Here is a 22,036-nt window from a genome sequence, read left to right on the forward strand (position 1 = left end):
TCAAAAATATGAATCTTTCAGTGTCTATGTTAGTGCTAAATGTAAACAAACAATTTTGACAGTCATGTTGCCATTTATAAGAAAGGCCAAAAAGGTTTTCAAGATCTACACCTTCATCTCCCAGCACACCAAGCATAAACATTAAAAATTCCTGACAATCTTGCTGAATATTCTGCGTAAATTGAGTAGAACCAGAACACATGTCCAAAACATTTCGAATATCAAAGACACTTTGTATTTTACAATTCCCATAAAAAGAATACAACAATGAACAGAATCTTTTGTCCCGATTTTCTACAATTTGCTTTTGCAAACTTTCAAGAAAAAAAACGACATTAACAACTACATTAGCATAGCAATTGACACCACAACTATTTTTCAAACCGATAACCAACATTCTCTTCAACACTGTCCTTTCTGTTTTTGCTTGCAAGCGCAACTTTATCTTGTTTTTTTTCTTTTTCTACAGTTTCACTACAGATATTCTCAAATCTTCTTCTTCTACATACCACACACTTTTCAAATACTGGATATTGATCTAAATTGGGTGCATATTCTCTTCTTAACCTATTATACTCTTTCACACAATTTGCATCTGCACTAATCTTTGTTTCATCAAAATCAATCAAATACAATCCAGATAAAGTTCTGACTCAAGACAAAGCAACATATGGCATACCTTCTTTAAACACAGTACTTCCAATATTCTCTAAAGCACTATGTACACTTTAACCTTGAGATTTATGAATGGTCACAGCATATGCCAAAGAAATAGGAAACTGTTTTACAAATCTTTTACAAGCAAAAATCAAGTTGGACAACAACTAAGTTGTTATACTTCAACAATTTCATCAAATTTGATTTTCAAAAATTCAATCCCATCTCTATTTACATAATTAACAAAATCAACTATTTCAGCCATTGCTCCATTTACTAATCAAATTACGACGTAAAATTACCCTACAGTTTACACATGCATACAAATTCTTTTCTAAACCAGCAGTTTTACTAATCGATTTCTCTAAAAATCCAATTTCCTCTTCAACGTTTCACTCAAAATAATAAGGATTCCTTCATGTTCTATTTTATCAATTGCTTTCAATTTGATAATTTCTTAATTTTCCAACTTTAACATTTCTTAATTGAATATAGAACATTCGCGCAGTGTTGGCATTAAACAGATTACAGACTTATTTTCTGCAATTCTCATGTATATTTTCTCTGGGACAATATTTTCATTTGGAAACAAATTGGAAAGTAATTGTCTCTGTAAAGCTTGTTTGCCATGTTCAGTCATTTTTCCAATTCTTATATCTTGAAGAATAGTTCCATAATCAGCATCATTTGCCTGTCGCATATTTGTAATAAGTTCCTTATACTGAAAATATGACCAAATGTTTACATTTCCAATGCTCCCCAAAGACTTTCTAATATCTTCATGCACCAGTGTTTTAAACACTAGTTGTCCTTTTACAGGAGTAAGTTGTGGAAGATCTCCAAAAACTATGACGTGTTTTCCTCGAATAATACGTCATACTCTGTTTTAAGAATTTGCTGCATTCTTAAATGCACAAAGGCAAGCATTAAGTTTGATACCATGCTTACCTCATCAATAATGAGAAGTTTCATTTTCCTCAACACTCTTGAAACTTCACAAGAAGCTTCTCCAGATAGCTTGTGGTATTCTAATTTGTTTTCATGCTCTACTGGTAGCATTAATAAACGATGTAAAGTAATTCCATTTAATATTGTGGGCTGCTAATCCGGTTGGAGCAGTGACAACACAAGACAAATGTGACTCAGTTGTTTCCTGTAGAAAACTTGTGAGTACTTAAATAAAAAAACGATTGCCTGTTCCAGCTTGTCCACTCACATACATATGGATAGGTTCAAATGATGAGCAAGAGCACTCTTTCTTCTCATGAAGTAATCTATGCTGAATCTGTTCTCTCACTTGCTCATATATTTCTTTCTGCTCAAGATTTAGTTGTTCTTCCAAGTTTCCTAAGTTTGTTACATCTACTTGAATTTGATACATTTAATCACTCTCTCATACAGTCAGTCATGCACCTACTAAATCCTTCATCCAGACACTTATACATCCACTCATTCTTCAATATGTAAGACATATTTTAACTTTACAGAAACAGACAGCCACTGGATGATGTCATCAGTGATGTCATCAGTGATGTCATCAGTGATGTCACTGACCATGTCATGAATGATGTAATATGTGACATCATCAGCAGTGGATTGCGGGTGCGCGATATATAGTTAGCGCATCTAACTATATATGCGAATTTCAATGGTTTTATGCGAGTAAAATAAGGTTTTGTAAATGCAAATCCCTAACTATATATGGCCTAAAACCTATGTTTTTTTCTGTGAATTTCAATGGTTTTTTAATACCAAATATCAAATGCTGTCAAATGCCAAGTACATGATAGGTAAAAACATTTTCGTGTTTATGCACGCTGATGTGCTTTGAACGCTGCCCCCCCCTCTTTTCTCTTAGCAGTACTCTCTCTTTGCAGATAGTGAAGGGTAGTTAACGCAGGCCTTTGCCCCCGTTGTAATCCGTTGTGCCTGCTTCTCTCTCTATTTGATTGATTGCTATCCAAGCATTTACTGTTTTAGAATTGGTTCTCTTTGGTTCATTCTGTATTTACAAACAAGCACAGAGTCGCAATACTCTGTTTAGTCTTTGCAGATAGTGAAAAATAGTTTAAAAAAACAAAAGGAATCGAGCAAAATCAGTAGGCCACGAATGGGATCTGTTTTTGACCTCGCTAAAATAGAAACATTAAGAACAACCCCTCATGAGAAATACGAAACTAGTAAGATGAACTTAGCTCCACACCATGATGGCTGCAAGACAGCTCGACTCCGCCGCCCATCCCACCCCACCCAAAATAACGACAAACCCTATGCAAATATTATAAATATATACAACACACCAGCAAAGTAACAGGGTAAAACGTTTTATTAAATAACTATATACATGACAGCCTGCTGCAACATCGATCCAAATGCCTTTTGGTGACTCTTCCATTGTGAACATTGTCCCACAATCCGTTTGACCTGAAACGATTACACAAAAAAAACATTTGTGAGTTTTAAATTTCCGGAGAAGTATAATTCACCAATAGTTTTCTCTGTAGATCTTTTTCCATTAACAATCCCAGTTCCATCACCCGCCCAGGATATCACTACTGTTAGTTGTCATTGTTGCTTCTGTTTTAATAAAAAATGTTTTAAGGTGTTGACTGTTTTTGTTGCGATGTATATATTTATAAGTTATTAAATTGTTATAATCCTACTATTATTTTTATCGATTATTGCTGTTTGAGATATTCCCTGTCTACAAACAGAGAAAAATAGAAATATTCTGTCTCCCTTTGCAGATAGTGAAGGATAGGTAATGCGGACTTTTGTCCCCCGTTGTAATCCGTCATGCCTGATTGATTGATTGGCTGGACATTTATTGTTCAAGGAATAGTTCTTTCGAGGTACTCTCTGTTTGCAAATAACGTGGAATAGAAATATTCTGTCTAGTCTTTGCAAGTAGTGAAGGGTGGGTAATGCGGACCTTTGTCCCCCGTTGTAATCTGTCACTCCCCACTGATTGAGAAACTACTTCCACCCGGACCATTTATTAGAGGTACATCATCTGACTCAACCGGAGAGAACCCCTAATAAAGAAGACATATGTAAAATATGAAGTAATCCCTGTATCCTGTTAAACAGAAACTTTAGCATGAAACACACTTGAAAAGGAAAGGAAAGAAATCGAACAAAATCAGTAGGCCTCTGATGAGTTTTTGACTTCGCTAGAAATAAGAAACATGAAAGTGGTGAAAGAAGCCAAGCTTGACGTTACGGCAGCCACAAGGTAGCTAGGCTCCGCCACCCCCCCACTGCTCCAAGCATGTCTGTCCCACCGCCCGCCACGCCCAATAACGGTAACATGAAATAAATACAAATCAGCAGATACCTACCCCATTCCGGAAACTCCCGAAGTGCAACAGGTTCGCGGCTACGCCCATCCGTAAGACGAGGCATTCGGCACGTGTAGGGCGAGACCTGCTGGCAGCCGTCGGCCGGGGAGGTCATCCCGTAAGGTGGGCCAGGAGAGGAGCCGAGGCCGACGGGATTCTTCTTCTTTCTTAGATAATGACTGCGACAACGGGGGGGGATGTCTTGCACATGTCACCGACCCCCCCTCGTATCTCCTGGTCTGGCCCCGCTTGATATGAGCTCCCCATTCGGGCCTGAAGCGGCGCCCTGCAGGCCACGGGGGGATGTCTTGCCTCTGCCTCCGACCCCCCCCCTCTTATCGCCTGGTCCGGACATCACGGATATCAACGCCAGGTGTCGGCGTGGCGTGCGCTGGGAGGGAGAGGCGGCGCGAACGAGCCTCTCCCACCCCCCCAGGTGGGGGCCCCTCAGCTGCACCCCCAACGCTCCACTCACCCAACAAAAGGGTTTGTCCACTCTTGCGATACAGCGATGCTCCACTCGCCCAACAAAAGGGTTCGTCCACTCTTGCGATGCAGCGACGCTCCACTCACCCAACAAAAGGGTTCGTCCACTCTTGCGATGCAGCGACGCTGCACTCACCCAACAAAAGGGTTCCTCCACTCTTGCGATGCAGCGACGCTGCACTCACCCGACAAAAGGTCTCGACCACTATTGCGAGGCAATGATGCTCCGCTCACCCAGCGGGGGTCTCGTCCACTGTTGCGGTGCAACGGCGCTTCTGAGTTCAACTACAAAATGAGTCCTGCATCCAGAAACGTTCTCCTCAACTTTGAAGATTCAAATGGGGAATGACTGCCATGATCACCCACAGAACGACCACGACGTAGCCGCGGGACGTCGGCGCGCTCATGCCGGCGCCGGCCTCAGTCTTGAAATCACCAAAATCCTGCAAGACTACCAACTTGATCAGTTCCGGTGGGACACCAGTATGACCCGGTAGGAGAGATTTTTGCCTCCAACCCCTCTTTGACTGATGGTTCATGTCGCCAGTCCCCTCTACTACCCTTCAACGAAAACTTTTGGACCGCTGAAAGAGGTCCTGATCCAACCACGAGTTGGTGGAGACATTTTGACTATACTTGGACCTTCCAGACCTCACCCAAAATGGCGCCGGTACAAAAGAAACTATTGTGCCCCGATTGCTCAGCCTTGATATCATGAGATATGTATGCAGTTTTTAGCACATGAATTGATATGGGATAAGACTGATTATATGTTCGGACAATGAATTGATCCGGGATGGGTATTGATTATACGTTCGAACAATAAATTGACATGGGACTTGTACTGATTACACATTCGGACAATGAATTGATATTAAGTTCTAATGCATCATTGATTACTGTATTTATTGAAGGTTAGAATTGTCGACACTTTTGGTACTTGCTCACAATGAATTATCAATATGATTTTGTCACACTTGTCGCACTTTTTACTGATTATATGTTCGGATAATGAATTGATCCGGGATGGGTATTGATTATACGTTCGAACAATGAATTGACATGGGACAGGTACTGATTACACGTTCGGAAAATGAATTGATATTAAGTTCTAATGCATCATTGATTACTGTATTTATTGAAGTAATACTGATCTCTCCACATGAAATTAATTTTCCACATGCTACACAAGTCAATCTCATCTGCCCAAAGTTCTTTTGCAGATTTGGGACCGTTTCCCTTGCCTCTGACTCACTTATTGCTAAGTCATTGGTGGATGTTTTTGCCGGTCGGGGGTTATCCACCAAATCTCGAAGTTGTGCTTTAGAATAATTAAGAGGGTGCCACCTCTCCATGTGCCGATGCATGGTATGATTACCATAGCGCTATTTTTTTTCGGTCCCTCTCGAGAGTTTTTTTTTTGCAGATGAGGCAGGTAACGAACCTGGCTTTAACTTTCTTTTCATGAGAAGTGTAGGAAGGTGGATATCTGACTATGGTTACCCCCAAACTTTTTGCCTGGTGTTTAGCTGGTTTTTGACTTAGTTGGCCTGGGATCCTGCTATTCAGGGCCCCAGGCTGATTGCTCTCTCCTTAAAATGGACTCCATGTACCCTAGGTGCATAACATAATTGGAACTGGTTCACCTTATAGGCCCCTGTAACAGTGTACCCTAGGTACCCAGGGCATAGGTGCATCCAAGGCCTACCAGGGACTGCAGCATGTATTGTGCCACCCCTGGCCTGGCTTCCATATTTGACACAACTGGCTGATCACTCAGCTGGTGTAAGTTGGTGTAATCACCTCTTACTTAGATATAGTATCCCTATATCTAACCTTAAACTGGACACATGTTAACCTGTAAGCCATTCCTATGGAAGGCCCCTGCAATCCTGGGGGCAGAGTGCATGGTTACATGTGAGATGGTGCTCTAGCAGGAGCTGAGCCTGTCTGCAGCTGTCGGGAACCACTCCCTAAGCTGTTCCGGGATATTGCCATACCATATACTCTTAAGTGCATTATAATCCTCGCGGTTAAATGCTATCTTTGGTTTGGCTTTATCAAAACATGTCGAGTAAGGTGTCATACGAATTGGAATACTATCCCCTCGCCAGTTCTGGCGACGGGGATAGCATTCCACCCTTCTAGAGGGACACAACATGTGTGTAGCCTTAACCCCGGTTAAAGTTAAACAGAGCCTCAGCATCACAAAATGGATGCTGCCACCACAGACACATGTCTGACCTCCTGCTGCTGGGAGTCCTTCCAGCGAGGAGGGCCTGGACAAAGGGTTTCCTGCCTGGGGAGGTGCGAGCACCACCCCAGACAGGGTTTTGTGTATTGGGTAGGACAGGGCTGAATAGATTGAGACATGCCTGGGGCACACAAGGTGTCCCTGTGCATAAGCCAGCCCAAACCGATTCTGGGGCTTTCCAGCCCCAGTCCTGGCGAGGAGCTGGAAAAAGGAAAGGGGGTGTAACCACCCCCCTTCCTGGTCCCACCCATAGGGGAGGGACCTAGCAGGAGATCCACCCCTCAGATTGGAATAAGAGTGGGAGCAGTGCCATTGCACAGCAGATCATCCTGAAATCAACTTTAAACAAGAAGAAGACTGGACTTCGACATTCTGCTGCACAGAAGACTGAAGAGAATCTCCCTTGTGGCCTAGGAGGGGCCACCCTGTGAACACAGGCATCACCCAGCACCTCGACGTCTGCTTTGCCGCCGCCTCCCGCCGGAGCCCGAGTGCAGAGCCTGACAAGACCCAGCTTCCCAGACTTCTCCTAGCTTGATCCACAGTCCCTGCAAAGAAGGGACCCGTGGAGGCACGAGAGTCGTGGGAGCGGACATCTTGAAAGACCCCCGAGACGCTGACTGCGCAGCACCCGAGGCACCCTCGACTCTGTGCTTTGGGGTTTAGGAAGCCCCACAACCGAGCAGCAGTTACACCAAAGATCAGCCCTCCAGCATCTCCCCGATCTGCGTGGGGCCCTTTTGCTTTGTGCCACTCGACTCACCATCCCGGCCGCTTGTCACGTGGTCAGCGGCCATCTTGGCGACGAAACCTACAATTTACACTGTGGGTCTGGTTGCTCCAGACCTGCCCTCGCTCCTGTAGAAAGGAGTACCTGCTCTGGCCTTGCTGTTCCGAGTAATAAGTCTTTTTTACTTTCCCCGTGGATTGCATTAGCCAAGGCTTGTTTGCGTCAATCGAGTTGCTGACACGGCCATTAGCTAGAGCCTTTGAGGGACAGCTCGTGATCGAATCCTGGACGTCCTTGACCTCTTCGTGTCCACGTGGCTGCAGAGAGAAGCAACAACTCATCACCTGTTTGCACCCGACTTTGCCTGGTTCCAATCTGGTTCCACGGAGGTCACTGGTCAGTGACTTTGAACATTGTCCCCTCTGCTTTCAGGTCTTCACCACTTCAGATCCACCCTTGGATCCACCGGACACTTCTCCTTCACATCGCCTGCAGCATCTTCAGCTCCAAGCGCCAAGAACCTGCGTGTCAAAACCCGACGCCACTTCGACCCTGTGCACCCGCTTCCTGTGGGTGAGGTAACATTGCAACGCCGGTGTCCCTACACTGGTACACACCTCTAGGGTCTGTGTCTTAAGTTTTGTTCCTCTAGGTTCAGCGGAAGTGCCTTTAAACTAACTTTGTGTACTTTTTACGCACCATAGACTTTACATTGGAAAGTGCGTGCACTTTGAACACTGCACCCGAGTCCCGTGGGCCTCTCCCGACTTAGTCACTGCTAGTCTCGAATAGCTCCAGCGATTCCCAAGGCCCTAGGCCTGTTTCCTTTCCTATTGGTATCTCTTATACCACTTTCTTAGTATATGGTTTAGGTGGCCCCTAGGGCTCATCCATATTGTGCAACTTTTGTGTATTTTAAACTGTCTTGTGATTTAACGCTTGTGCTTCTGTGCTCATAAAGAGTCCAGGGGATTTTATAGTTAATAAATCAACATATATTTTCAATATATCTGTGTGGTGTCCCTTTCATTTGGTATTCAAGGGGGTTGTGTGTGGTATAACAGCTGGCTTCACATGCCTTTCAGAGTTTAGCCTAAGACTGCTTTGTCCACGTTACCACTAGGATAACTGGTCTACAAGGTTGAATTACAACCATCATCATAAGGGTTGCTTGGCATGGTACAAAGTGATCACTAAGAATTAGTGAGCATTATATACCAGGCCAACTTCTCACATTGGTGAGCAGCGGATTGGGATCTGAGCTTGCTGTTGTTTTACCATTACAATCTTTGAGATTATCATTTGAAAGATCATACAGGTACCTGCTAGGTACATATAAAACAAGACTAGTATACTTAAGTTCTACTGAACTTAGTTGTTGTAGAGCAAAGGGAGTAGCACACCCTAGCTACAACTACTAGATAGGTTTAGTAGGTAAACACCAGTGTAGGTAGATTGCAACACATCCACCCACACTAGAGCAATGTCTGGAGCAGAGGGGTCCAGTGGACTTACTCCTGTTGAGAGTGACCCTCCAAGGGCACCATCCAAATTTGCTATTTTTTCCTTTAAGGAATTAAGACAGCTTTGTGTCTTAAGGGGTCTGAAGACAGGGCCTTCCCCTACTACAGACCACCTAAGAGAGCTCTTAGACCAGTCTGAGACTCTAAAGCCCTCTAAAGCAAACCCCACAGGGAATGCTGAAGGAGGCCATCCTTCAGAGGATGACACTGTAGACACCCCTGCCCCTATCATCCTGGTAGATGAGGAAGCCTCCTCCACTGGAGCTCCTCAGGTAGATGAGGAGGAAGAGGAAGAGGAGGAGGTGGAAAGCAGTGAGTCAGATGATGACATAAATAGTCAGGTGCTGGTCAGTAGACTGAACCAGGCTAACTTAAGCTTACTTGGGAATGAATCAGGTAACAACCCATTCAGACCCCCAGGTGGACTTAACCAGAGGCCTAGGAGGAGAAGGACTCACTCAGGTGACTCTGACAACTCCCATGCTTCTAGAGGCTCTCATGGTCACTCTAGAAAGGAGATGACTAGCCCTCAGAGAAGGGAACATGAGGCCAAGATGAGAGAGGCTGAGCTTAGGATCCAGAGACAAGAATTGGAAGTTGCCCTGGCCTAAGAGAAACTTGCTAGAGCAAGACAGCCTAGAGAGAGTGGATTAGGATCCACTGGTGGCAGCACTATCCAGAAGGATAAAGACAGGTCCTTTGATACAAGAAACCTGAGTAAGATTGTGCCCCCCTACAAAGCTGGGGATGACATCCACAAATGGATGACTGCACTTGAGAGAGCCTGCATGGTACAGCAGATCCCTCAGGAGCAGTGGGCAGCAATCTTGCGGCTCTCCTTTGAAGGTAGAGGCAGAGACAGACTCCTCACAGTTAGTGATGAGGATTCTAGAAACTACATGGTCCTGAAGAGTGCTCTGATTGATGGGTTAGTCTTAACCACTGAACAGTACAGGTTAATGTTTAGAGATACCCAGAAGACACAGACTCAGGACTGGTCTGAATTTGTTGAGTGTGCCACTAAGGCTCTGGAGGGCTGGTTGCTGGGAAGTAAGGTTACTGACTATACAGGATTGTATAATTTAATTATGAGAGAGCAAATCTTAAGTAATTGTCAAAATCAGCTTCTACATCAGCACCTGGTTGACTCTGATCTGACCTCCCCACAAGAATTGGGTAGGAGGGCAGACAAATGGGTCAGAACCAGGATCAGGCCTAAGAACCAGGGTGGTGACCAAAAGAAAGAGACTACCAAGCCTCAAGAGAAGGGTGGGGATAAAAGTAAGGAAAAGACTTCCCCAGGGCCCCAAAACTCCAAGAATGGGGGTGGGTCCCAAGACACTTCTACAACCCAGAAAAAGCCTTATTGTCATGCCTGTAAACAGGTGGGGCATTACAAAACAGATAGCTGTTGTCCCAAGAATGGCAATAAAGAGAATATACCTCCAGGTAAGGCTCCAACACCTCCTGTCACTGTTAGCAGTGGTCCCCCAGGTGGTGGGAGCACCCCCAAGAATTTGGGTGGGTTTACTTTTGGAGGACAGGTGGACTCTGGCCTATCCAGGTTCCCTAACTCAGATACTCTTATCTATGAGACTGGCATGGGGTTTGCCAATTTCACTGCTTGCCCAAACACTTTGAGCAAGTATAGACAGGAGCCCCTCATCAATGGCTTGAAAGTTGAGGCCTTCAGAGACACAGGGGCTAGCATCACCATGGTGGCTGAATGTCTAGTCCCCTCAAGGCAACTTTTACCTGATGCCAGATATCAGGTGACAAACATTGATGGCATAGAAACCAATCATCCCATGGCAGCAGTCAATCTTAGCTGGGGAGGTGTCACTGGCCCAAAGAGAGTGGCAGTGTCAGCAAACTTGCCTGTAGATTGCCTACTGGGTAATGATTTGGAAATCTCAGCCTGGGCTGAGGTTGAACAGCAAACCCATTCTAGAATGGAAAATCTCCATGGAAAGGTTAGTGGGGCTGTGATGGCTACAGCCCCAATCCAAGATGTCCTTCCTGAAAAGGTTGGGAGGGCTGAGCAAACCTCAGCCCCATCTTTAGATAACCTCCCTCCTGAAAAGAGTAGCAGGGCTGTGCTAGTAACAGCCCATACCCAAACTGAGTCTCCTCCTGAAAAGGTTGGTGGGGCTGTGATGGCCACAGCCCAAACTCAAACTGATACATGGGTAGTGAAGCTTGAAATGATGGATCACTCAACCCAAACAGAGAGCATTGAGGAGGAAGAGAAATCTCCCTCCCCCCAGACATTAGGAAAGGATCAGCCTCCTCAGGGAACTGATCTTACCCCTGATGAAGGAACTGCCCCAGAGGGTGTTAGGCCTGGCCTGACAGAGTCTCTGATGGCAGTGGACCCTTCTCAGGAGGGACCCAGTCTGGAGCAGGTAACCTGCCCCTCTCTACCTTGCCTTACTCAGCCCAGGGCTGCAGAGGACAAGAAGGACAGTGAGACCCAAAGGGCCCCCTGTCAAATAAAGCACCCCCATCAACAGATTAGGGGCACCGAAACTAGAAGCCCTAGTGAGGTGAAAACTTTAAAAACTCCTGAGGGATCCCCCTTAAAAGTAGTTAGGGACCTCCCCCAGATGGATATTGTTGGGCACAGCCAAACCTGGGACCAAAAGGCCCCAAACCTGACCTGTCCCTCCAGTAAGCCAAACAGAGGGACCCAGCCTCCAGCTTTAGGTAGCTAGAGGTTGACCCTGAGAGCACAGTGCAACTCAGTCAGAGAAAGAAAGGCACACATGGTGGAGAGTGATTGGAGGAAGCTGAGCCCTACAGAGGAAACTCACTTCAGTACTCCATCTCAACACCAGCCTTTGACTTTGCAAAGACACACCACAGGTAGAGATTCCCTATGGTGGAGACCCTCAGATACCCTTAGGGTGAGGGATTGCTTAGTGGACCATGAGACAGGGGGTTACCAAGCCAGAGCTGGTACTTCCTTATATGGCCACTTAGGCAATATAGGCTTACCTGGTCAAGGATAGCCTTATCTCCTTTCGTTTGGGGGGGGTTATGTAGGAAGGTGGATATCTGACTATGGTTACCCCCAAACTTTTTGCCTGGTGTTTAGCTGGTTTTTGACTTAGTTGGCCTGGGATCCTGCTATTCAGGGCCCCAGGCTGATTGCTCTCTCCTTAAAATGGCCTCCATGTACCCTAGGTGCATAACATAATTGGAACTGGTTCACCTTATAGGCCCCTGTAACAGTGTACCCTAGGTACCCAGGGCATAGGTGCATCCAAGGCCTACCAGGGACTGCAGCATGTATTGTGCCACCCCTGGCCTGGCTTCCATATTTGACACAACTGGCTGATCACTCAGCTGGGGTAAGTTGGTGTAATCACCTCTTACTTAGATATAGTATCCCTATATCTAACCTTAAACTGGACACATGTTAACCTGTAAGCCATTCCTATGGAAGGCCCCTGCAATCCTGGGGCAGAGTGCATGGTTACATGTGAGATGGTGCTCTAGCAGGAGCTGAGCCTGTCTGCAGCTGTCGGGAACCACTCCCTAAGCTGTTCCGGGATATTGCCATACCATATACTCTTAAGTGCATTATAATCCTCGCGGTTAAATGCTATCTTTGGTTTGGCTTTATCAAAACATGTCGAGTAAGGTGTCATACGAATTGGAATACTATCCCCTCGCCAGTTCTGGCGACGGGGATAGCATTCCACCCTTCTAGAGGGACACGACATGTGTGTAGCCTTAACCCCGGTTAAAGTTAAACAGAGCCTCAGCATCACAAAATGGATGCTGCCACCACAGACACATGTCTGACCTCCTGCTGCTGGGAGTCCTTCCAGCGAGGAGGGCCTGGACAAAGGGTTTCCTGCCTGGGGAGGAGCGAGCACCACCCCAGACAGGGTTTTGTGTATTGGGTAGGACAGGGCTGAATAGATTGAGACATGCCTGGGGCACACAAGGTGTCCCTGTGCATAAGCCAGCCCAAACCGGTTCTGGGGCTTTCCAGCCCCAGTCCTGGCGAGGAGCTTGACAAAGGAGAGGGGGTGTAACCACCCCCCTTCCTGGTCCCACCCATAGGGGAGGGACCTAGCAGGAGATCCACCCCTCAGATTGGATTAAGAGTGGGAGCAGTGCCATTGCACAGCAGATCATCCTGAAATCAACTTTAAACAAGAAGAAGACTGGACTTCAACATTCTGCTGCACAGAAGACTGAAGAGAATCTCCCTTGTGGCCTAGGAGGGGCCACCCTGTGAACACAGGCATCACCCAGCACCTCGACGTCTGCTTTGCCGCCGCCTCCCGCCGGAGCCTGAGTGCAGAGCCTGGCAAGACTCAGCTTCCCAGACTTCTCCTAGCCCGATCCACAGTCCCTGCAAATAAGGGACCCGTGGAGGCACCGAGAGTCGTGGGAGCGGACATCTTGAAAGACCCCTGACACGCTGACTGCGCAGCACCCAAGGCACCCTCGACTCTGTGATTTGGGGTTTAGGAAGCCCCACAACCGAGCAGCAGTTACACCAAAGATCAGCCCTCCAGCATCTCCACGATCTGCGTGGGGCTCTTTTGCTTTGTGCCACTCGACTCGCCATCCCGGCTGCTTGTCACGTGGTCAGCGGCCATCTTGGCAACGAAACCTACGATTTACACTATGGGTCTGGTTGCTCCAGATCTGCCCTCACTCCTGTAGAAAGGAGTACCTGCTCTGACCTTGCTGGTCCGAGTAATAAGCCTTTTTTACTTTCCCCGTGGATTGCATTAGCCAAGGCTTGTTTGCGTCAATCGAGTTGCTGACACCGCCATCAGCTAGAACATTTAAGGGACAGCTCGTGATCGAATCCTGGACGTCCTTGACCTCTTCGTGTCCATGTGGCTGCAGAGAGAAGCAACACCTCATCAGCTGTTTGCATCCGACTTTGCCTGGTTCCAATCTGGTTCCACGGTGGTCACTGGTCAGTGACTTTGAACATTGTCCCCTCTGCTTTCAGGTCTTCACCACTTCAGATCCACCCTTGGATCCACCGGACACTTCTCCTTCACATCGCCTGCAGCATCTTCAGCTCCAAGCGCCAAGAACCTGCGTGTCAAAACCCGACGCCACTTCGACCCTGTGCACCCGCTTCCTGTGGGTGAGGTAACATTGCAACGCCGGTGTCCCTACACTGGTACACACCTCTAGGGTCTGTGTCTTAAGTTTTGTTCCTCTAGGTTCAGCGGAAGTGCCTTTAAACTAACTTTGTGTACTTTTTACGCACCATAGACTTTACATTGGAAAGTGCGTGCACTTTGAACACTGCACCCGAGTCCCGTGGGCCTCTCCCGACTTAGTCACTGCTAGTCTCGAATAGCTCCAGCAATCCCAAGGCCCTAGGCCTGTTTCCTTTCCTATTGGTATCTCTTATACCACTTTCTTAGTATATGGTTTAGGTGGCCCCTAGGGCTCATCCATATTGTGCAACTTTTGTGTATTTTAAACTGTCTTGTGATTTAACGCTTGTGCTTCTGTGCTCATAAAGAGTCCAGGGGATTTTATAGTTAATAAATCAACATATATTTTCAATATATCTGTGTGGTGTCCCTTTCATTTGGTATTCAAGGGGGTTGTGTGTGGTATAACAGCTGGCTTCACATGCCTTTCAGAGTTTAGCCTAAGACTGCTTTGTCCACGTTACCACTAGGATAACTGGTCTACAAGGTTGAATTACAACCATCATCATAAGGGTTGCTTGGCATGGTACAAAGTGATCACTAAGAATTAGTGAGCATTATATACCAGGCCAACTTCTCACAAGAAGGAAAAGAAAAAAATTGCCAGATAAAATTCACTTTCACATGGGACGTTCTTGGCATTTCTTTTAGTTTTTTAATGTACATGTTCATAAAACGATTACACAAATGAAACATTTGTGAGTTTAAAATTTCCGGAGAAGTATAATTTACCAATAGTTTTCTCTGTAGATGTTTTTCCATTAACAAACCCAGTTCCATCACCCGCCCAGGATATCACTACTGTTCCCCATGTCATAAACCATTGTTGCTTCGGTTTTAATAAAAAATGTTTTAAGGTGTTTACTGTTATTGCGATGTATATATTTATAAGTTATTAAAGTGTTATTTTCCTTCTACTTTGTTGGAGTGCTATATCTTTTTAATGTGACACATAATGGTGAAGACTTTGATGTACAAAAAGGCATCCCTGGAATCTTCCGCTTCAGGCTCGGTCCCACACACCCTCACAGTGAGAATCCCCTCTCCAATCACAATACAGGATGGTTATCAGATTGCAGGAACGCGTGTAGTGTGACGGATCTCATCGGGTGGGGGCCTTGATCTACTGTAACTTCTTTGAAGAGGGGTGATTCTTTACAGTTGAGGCCATAAACTACATCTGCAGGGCTAGGTGATAGGCTGGGACGGGCCTGGACAATCGGACACAGAGGAAGAGGAGTGTCAGAGGGTGCAGTAGTGAATAGGGTGAAAGGCAGGTGTCGGGCGGGCACAGGGTGTGATTCTCAGAGAAGAACAGCGCAGATGGGAGGAGGTTTCTAGCCCATACATGAAAAAGAGAGCGGGAGTGACCAGTGCGTGGGGGAGATGCTTGCGAGGGTGCAGACAGTGGGTCTGGTCAAGGCATCTAAAATGGCTGCTGTGCTCAACAAAAGTGTGGCATTGCAAAAAAGGCAAGATGGCGCAGACAATGTTTATCAATAATGATTTATGTATAACAAATAAAATATTTACTCGCAGTGACAAAATGGCGGTCAACACTTCCTGATTTCCATCGAATCGAACGTTAACAGACGTCACGCAGCAAAAAAAATAAAATGCTCACGCACAGCCGCTGGAAGACATGTATCAACATATATGAGCCTCCTCAGCCACCCTCAAAAAACATAAGGGATCAGGATACGTCTCCCGTACCCCCTTATACCCTGTAATTTAATTAAACCGAAACACAAAATGGCAAATTCCCGTTTCGCTACCAGTTTGCGGCCCGGTTCGCGATCCGGGAAGCGCTTCTACCGTGAAAAATCAAATTTTTTTTATTTTCCCCACGGGACCCTTTAATAACCCCAACATCATTCCTAGGGGGTCAAGAGGGGTCTACCTTGCCCCCTTTCATTAAATTTCCCCTTCGTTTTTCACCTCTTCTTGTCTCTCGATCCTACCGAGAGACAAGATGGCGGCCGCACCGGACTGTTTAGAATGTTGACAGACACCGGAGAGCCAATCAGCATCGCTTCGCAAAGCTCCGTGACGCAAAAAGTACGCGATCTGGAGCGCTATCTGGGACGCTGTCACAGATATATACATTTTTTAAAACGTTAATTTCTCAAAATCCACTGGAGCACATATATTGAGACCCAGCAAAGGCACATTGGGCTAACAGTCCCTACAATTTTGCCAAGTTTCGTGCAAATCCATTCAGCCGTTCGAGCTAAAAGTGAGGCCAAACGCCCTATGGAAATTAACATGGGAAAAACGTGTTTTGGGACCCCCCTTTTTTCTCGGCCCCCCCTTGACGAAACCCCCCCAAATTTTCAGGGGCTGCTCAAAAACAAAATGTGCCATTTTCCTGAAAATTTCAGCCGATTCCGTCCACAAACGCCAAAGTTATTAGACATGGAATTTTCAAAAGTTCCATAGAGAATTAATCCTAACTATATATACCTACTGGCTATCGCCACTAGGTAATACATATATATATATTGCATAGAAAACGTCTCCACACTTGCGCAGATAAATGACGAGACAAACCCAAAATTCAGTGCTGGTTATTTTATTCTGCTCTCCACCACTTCTCCACCATTACGCGTTTCGGCCGACCACGGCCTTGATCACATGACGCCCACGGCCTTGATCACAGCAGCAGTTTTCTTCAAAGAATATACTCACGCTCAGGATATGCCACAGTATATTTAGCAAAGGTTACGCGTTTCGACAGCAAGAGCTGGCTTGATCACACAAATTGCTATTGTTACAGGAAGTCTATACATAGGCTCTAGACACCAAAAAGGGACTAATTGTTAAGTAAGTGGTGTCTAGATCAACCTGGCGGCCATCTTAGAACGGTATACAAATGTACATAGTGTAGGGCACAAGTTCATATATTTACATATATATACATCATCAATGCCTAATGAGTCACCCAGGTTGAAAAAATTTTCGTGAATAATAATTTACATATTCATTATACATATTTATAATTTGCATTTATACATTTTCACTCTTCTTTCGACATAGTGTCAGATTTATACCAATCTCAACCAAAAACCGGGCGATAAATCCTATTGACGAAGATAGGCAAAATATTATATTGGATAGTGTCCATAGATTTTCAGAGCATCATCCTATATATCCATATTTATATATATAAGATAGACCAAGATGTATTCGTTGATAGCCTACATATTATTCTTTGTAACAAAGTGAAAAGAGAATAAAGTGCACTAAATTCGATAGATTCTTATCTGAAAACAGGACCCTTGGGAGAAAGGGGTAGGTTATCCGGAACGGATGAGACAGTCCGCAGCTCAAGTAACATTTCCTTTCTTCCTGTGTGTAAAATAAAATAAAATAAAAATAAAAAATTATTAAATTATTAACACCTACGTGAATATAAAGTAGTCATATGATAAACTATTGTTGCATAGTACATAATCATATTAATAAAAACTTTCTATAAGCAGAATACATGGTTGCAGAAAGATCAGTATTAAGGAAAATTCATAATTGCAGCTGAACACAAATATCAGACCAAGTAATTAATCTTTTAAGTGATAGGCCAGTTCTTCATCGAGATTATGGCCTTTGGGGTATTTGGTCTCGAGATTTATTATCCACTTTGATTCCTGTTTGCGTAATTCCAAAGTTTTGTTACCACCCCTGGGACCAATATGAACTTGTTCCAATGCGAAGAAGCTTAACAGGTTACTCTTGGATAGATGAAAAAGCTCAAAGTGTCTGGCTATGGGATAATGCGGGTCCTTGTTGTTTATGGCCCGCATGTGCTCAAGTACTCTCTTTTTGGTTGTTAATGTGTTACTTCCAACGTACTTCATCTTACATGGACGCATTAGTACATATATACAATAGGTAGAACTGCATGTCAGAAATTGATTGATCATTTTAGGGGTGTTGTGACCTGGAATAGAAACACATTTGACCATACTGCTGTTTCGACAGGCTTTGCAATGCCCACAGGGATAGAAACCTTTCAATTGATGTTCATTATCTGATCTTCCGGGTGTAATATCGTTATGAACAATGATGTCTCTAATGCTCCTCCCTTTTCTATATGTTATTTTAGGTCTACGTGGCATTGTTGGGCCAATGACACATTATCGGCGCCCTCTTGCCCCCTTTTTCCAAGCCCATTCGTGCGCGTAAGCGGCAGCCATTTTGAGCACCATGGCCTCCCTGCCCCTCGCTGATAGCCAGCGCGTCTCTCTCTCTCTTAACCTCGCAAGCATTCCCCCACACACTGACAACCCCCGCTCTCTCATGCCTAGGGTCATAAACCCCTCTTCAGCGCACCTTCACCACTGAATCCCATCCTGTTCCCAGCGCGACACCTCCCCTCATTCCTTTCATGGCCTCAAACCCTTTTGATGCAAACCCCTTTTCCTGTGTCCCCGTTTGTCTTCCCTGTTCCCAGGCCAATTGTTAAAAAGGGTTCCAAAGACAACCGGTAACCAAAGACCCTTTTATGTTGCCCGGCGGTATCGCCTCTATGACCCACCAATATTAATCAATGAAGAAGCAGGCGCTGGAGACTGGAAGGCAGGAAACGAGGATTTTATTCTCTCCGGAGGAGAACACATCAATTCAGACAGCAAGTATCGTCACGAGGTGCTCTAACCGCATCTCTGAGGCCTGGCCTCTTATACACAGGTTTACGAACTTTATTGCATGTAACACATTCTTGCAATGCTTTGAAGTATGAAAGGACATCCTCGGAATCTCCCCTTCAGGCCCGTTCCCACACACATTTACAGTTGGATTCCCCACCCCGGTCACAACAGGTGATGGTTGTCGCACAGCAGGGCATTCCGCCGATTCACGGAATGCATGGGGTTGATCGGATCTCATGGGGTGGGGGCTTTGATCGGTTCGGGGGTCTTTTGATGGGGAGGGGAAGCTTCCTACTGTACGGGGTAATAAACAGTATCCGCAGAGCCAGGTGGCAGCCTGTTCCCATTTGTCTGCTAGTATTTTAGATATTTGTGTAGAATTACTACTATAGGTAAGTATTACCCTAGTGGTATTTTTGACTCCTTGTTGTCAATCTTAGAAGTCTCTACTTAAGGGTATCTGGGTGGCTGCTGAGGGCATGAAGAAGTGTATTCCCCGCTGTGGCCTTTCCATAGAGGCTTGTTTTAAGAGGGTTGTCTTCAGATGTTATACAAAGATCTAGAAATTTAATCGATGTATTACTGATCTGACTAGTCAGTTTTATGTTGTAGCTGTTACTATTTAAGATGTTAATGAACTCTACTGGCAGTGCTTCACTACCTGTCCAGATTAAAACAGATCATCAATATATCGGAGCCATACTTTTACTTTGGAAAAGTAAAAATGTTATATATGGTCTCACCTGATCTCCTCCTCCCACTTGCCCAGGAAGAGGTTGGCAAAAATTGGGGCAAAACATGTGCCCATAACTGTGCCTCGAATCTGTTGAAAAAGAGTACTGTGGAACATAAAAATGTTGCCTTTCAAGCATAATGACATCATGTCATCATGTCATTGGAAATGTATAAATGTAAATTATAAACATGTATAATGAATATATAAATAATTATTCACGAACATTTTTTCAACCTGGGTGACTCATTAGGCATTGATGATGTATATATATGTAAATATATGAACTTGTGCCCTATATTATGTACATTTGTATACCGTTCTAAGATGGCCGCCAGGTTGATCTAGACACCACTTACTAAACAATTAGTCCCTTTTTGGTGTCTAGAGCCTATGTATAGACTTCCTGTAACAATAGCAATGTGTGTGATCACGACAGCTCTTGCTGTCGAAACGCATAACCTTTGCTAAATAAACTGTGGCACAAACTGTGGCATATCCTGAGCACGAGTATTTTATTTGAAAAAACTGCTGTGGATATATTAATGCTGAGAGACCTGCTTGGCGTTTCCTCGCCATCTGTCCATGGGCCGCAGACTTCGTGTAAGCGGGTCACTTTGGAGAAAAAAATATATATGTATCCAAGTTTGTTTGCTCCGCGAAATAAGCGCACTCGCAGGACACAATCCAAGTTAAGTTCATGTAGTTTATTCCGCTCTAACGCAATGCATTTTGGCAGTGACGCCTTGCTCACATGTGTACATATAAATATATATGTACTTTACCAAGGTTTTGGTAGCTCCGGCCAGCCTCGGACTGCAGAAGCTCGGAATTGGGCGGTCTGACAAGAAGCAGCTCGACATGGTGCGAGGAGCCGGGAATCATGGCATCCTGACTCGCGGCCCGCCGAGCCTATGCATGAGAGGCGGGAACGATCGGGGGCCTGGGGGAGTCATGGGACACCTTTCCCGCAGGAACCAGCCACCGCATCAACAACCACCCTTTCTCCCCTAGTCAAGTAAACACCATCAAGTTACCCCGTGCATTGCCTTCAACCCAGGTGAACTGTGGGTGATGTAGTCAGGACTCCAAGACTACAGAAGGCGTGCATAAAAACAACAAGGGGCGGAGCTCCCCGACCATTGAGGGAGCAGGAGGAGACATTCTGTGTGGAGAGGTTATGGCGGTACCTGTGTGGAGGCATCTGACGAGGCGAAGGGTCGCCGAAATGCATAATGCCCAGTGTCCACAATAAAGGCTCTCCAAAGGATTCCCCCGTGTGGCCTCTCACTTCTTCGTAGTGAAGATGTGTTTTCGTATATATATATATATATATATATATATATATATATATATATATATATATATATATATATATATATATATATATATATATATATATATATATTCAATGAAAAAACCATTGGTTTTAGGCCATATATAGTTAGGGATTTGCATTTACAAAACCTTATTTTACTCGCATAAAACCATTGAAATTCCATATATAGTTATAAGCGCTAACTATATATCGCGCACCCGCAATCCACTGCTGATGATGTCACATATTACATCATTCATGACATGGTTAGTGACATCACTGATGACATCACTGATGACATCTCAAATGACATCACTGATGACATCACTGATGACAACATGCAGTGACTGTATGTTTCTGTAAAGTTAAAATATCTCTTACATATTGAAGAATGAGTGGATATATAAGTGTCTGGATGAAGGATTTAGTAGGTGCATGACTGACTGTATGAGTGAGTGATTAAATGTGTCTCACTGAGTGCATGGGTTAGTGACTAAACTGTCTTAATTTGTGCATCATTATGTCTGTTGTTCTGTAAACTGTTGCATGTGTTGATAAGTAGCTATATGAGTAACTATATGGGTTATTGATTGGTTGCCCAAGTATTTGTATGGGATACTGAGTGTGTGTGTAGGTGGCTGGGAGGTGTATGACTCTGTGCATAGATGTGTGAGCAGTTGATTCACTAGATGTATGGTTTCAAAAGTGCATGTGGAAACAGCTGTATGGGCGGTTGACTGTGTGCATGAGTGCATTGGAGAGTGAATGGATATCTCAGTGCTACATGTCAAAGTAAGTACATATGTAAAACACAGTACATGTGAGAGTTGACATATATAAATAACTGTGCATAAGAGCCAGTGAATGTGTGAGTGGCTGTATGGATCATTGTGAACTTGTATCAGGGATTGTATAATAGAGTAAATATGTGTTAGTATATGTTTGAATAAGTAAATTTTGTATAACTGTATAGTTGAGGAAATGGAGGTGTGATTGATTCTTTGCATGACTGACTAGGTGTGTGAGTAACTCCATGGATGAGTGACAGTCTGTGAGTGTCTGTTTACACTGATTGTATCTAAGGTTATATTAGAGTCTGAAGAGGTTCATCGTATTATCACATGAATGATATCATCAGTGATAT

The sequence above is a fragment of the Lissotriton vulgaris genome, chromosome 9 (assembly GCF_964263255.1).
Source record: "Lissotriton vulgaris chromosome 9, aLisVul1.2, whole genome shotgun sequence".
Classification (NCBI taxonomy): domain Eukaryota; kingdom Metazoa; phylum Chordata; class Amphibia; order Caudata; family Salamandridae; genus Lissotriton; species Lissotriton vulgaris.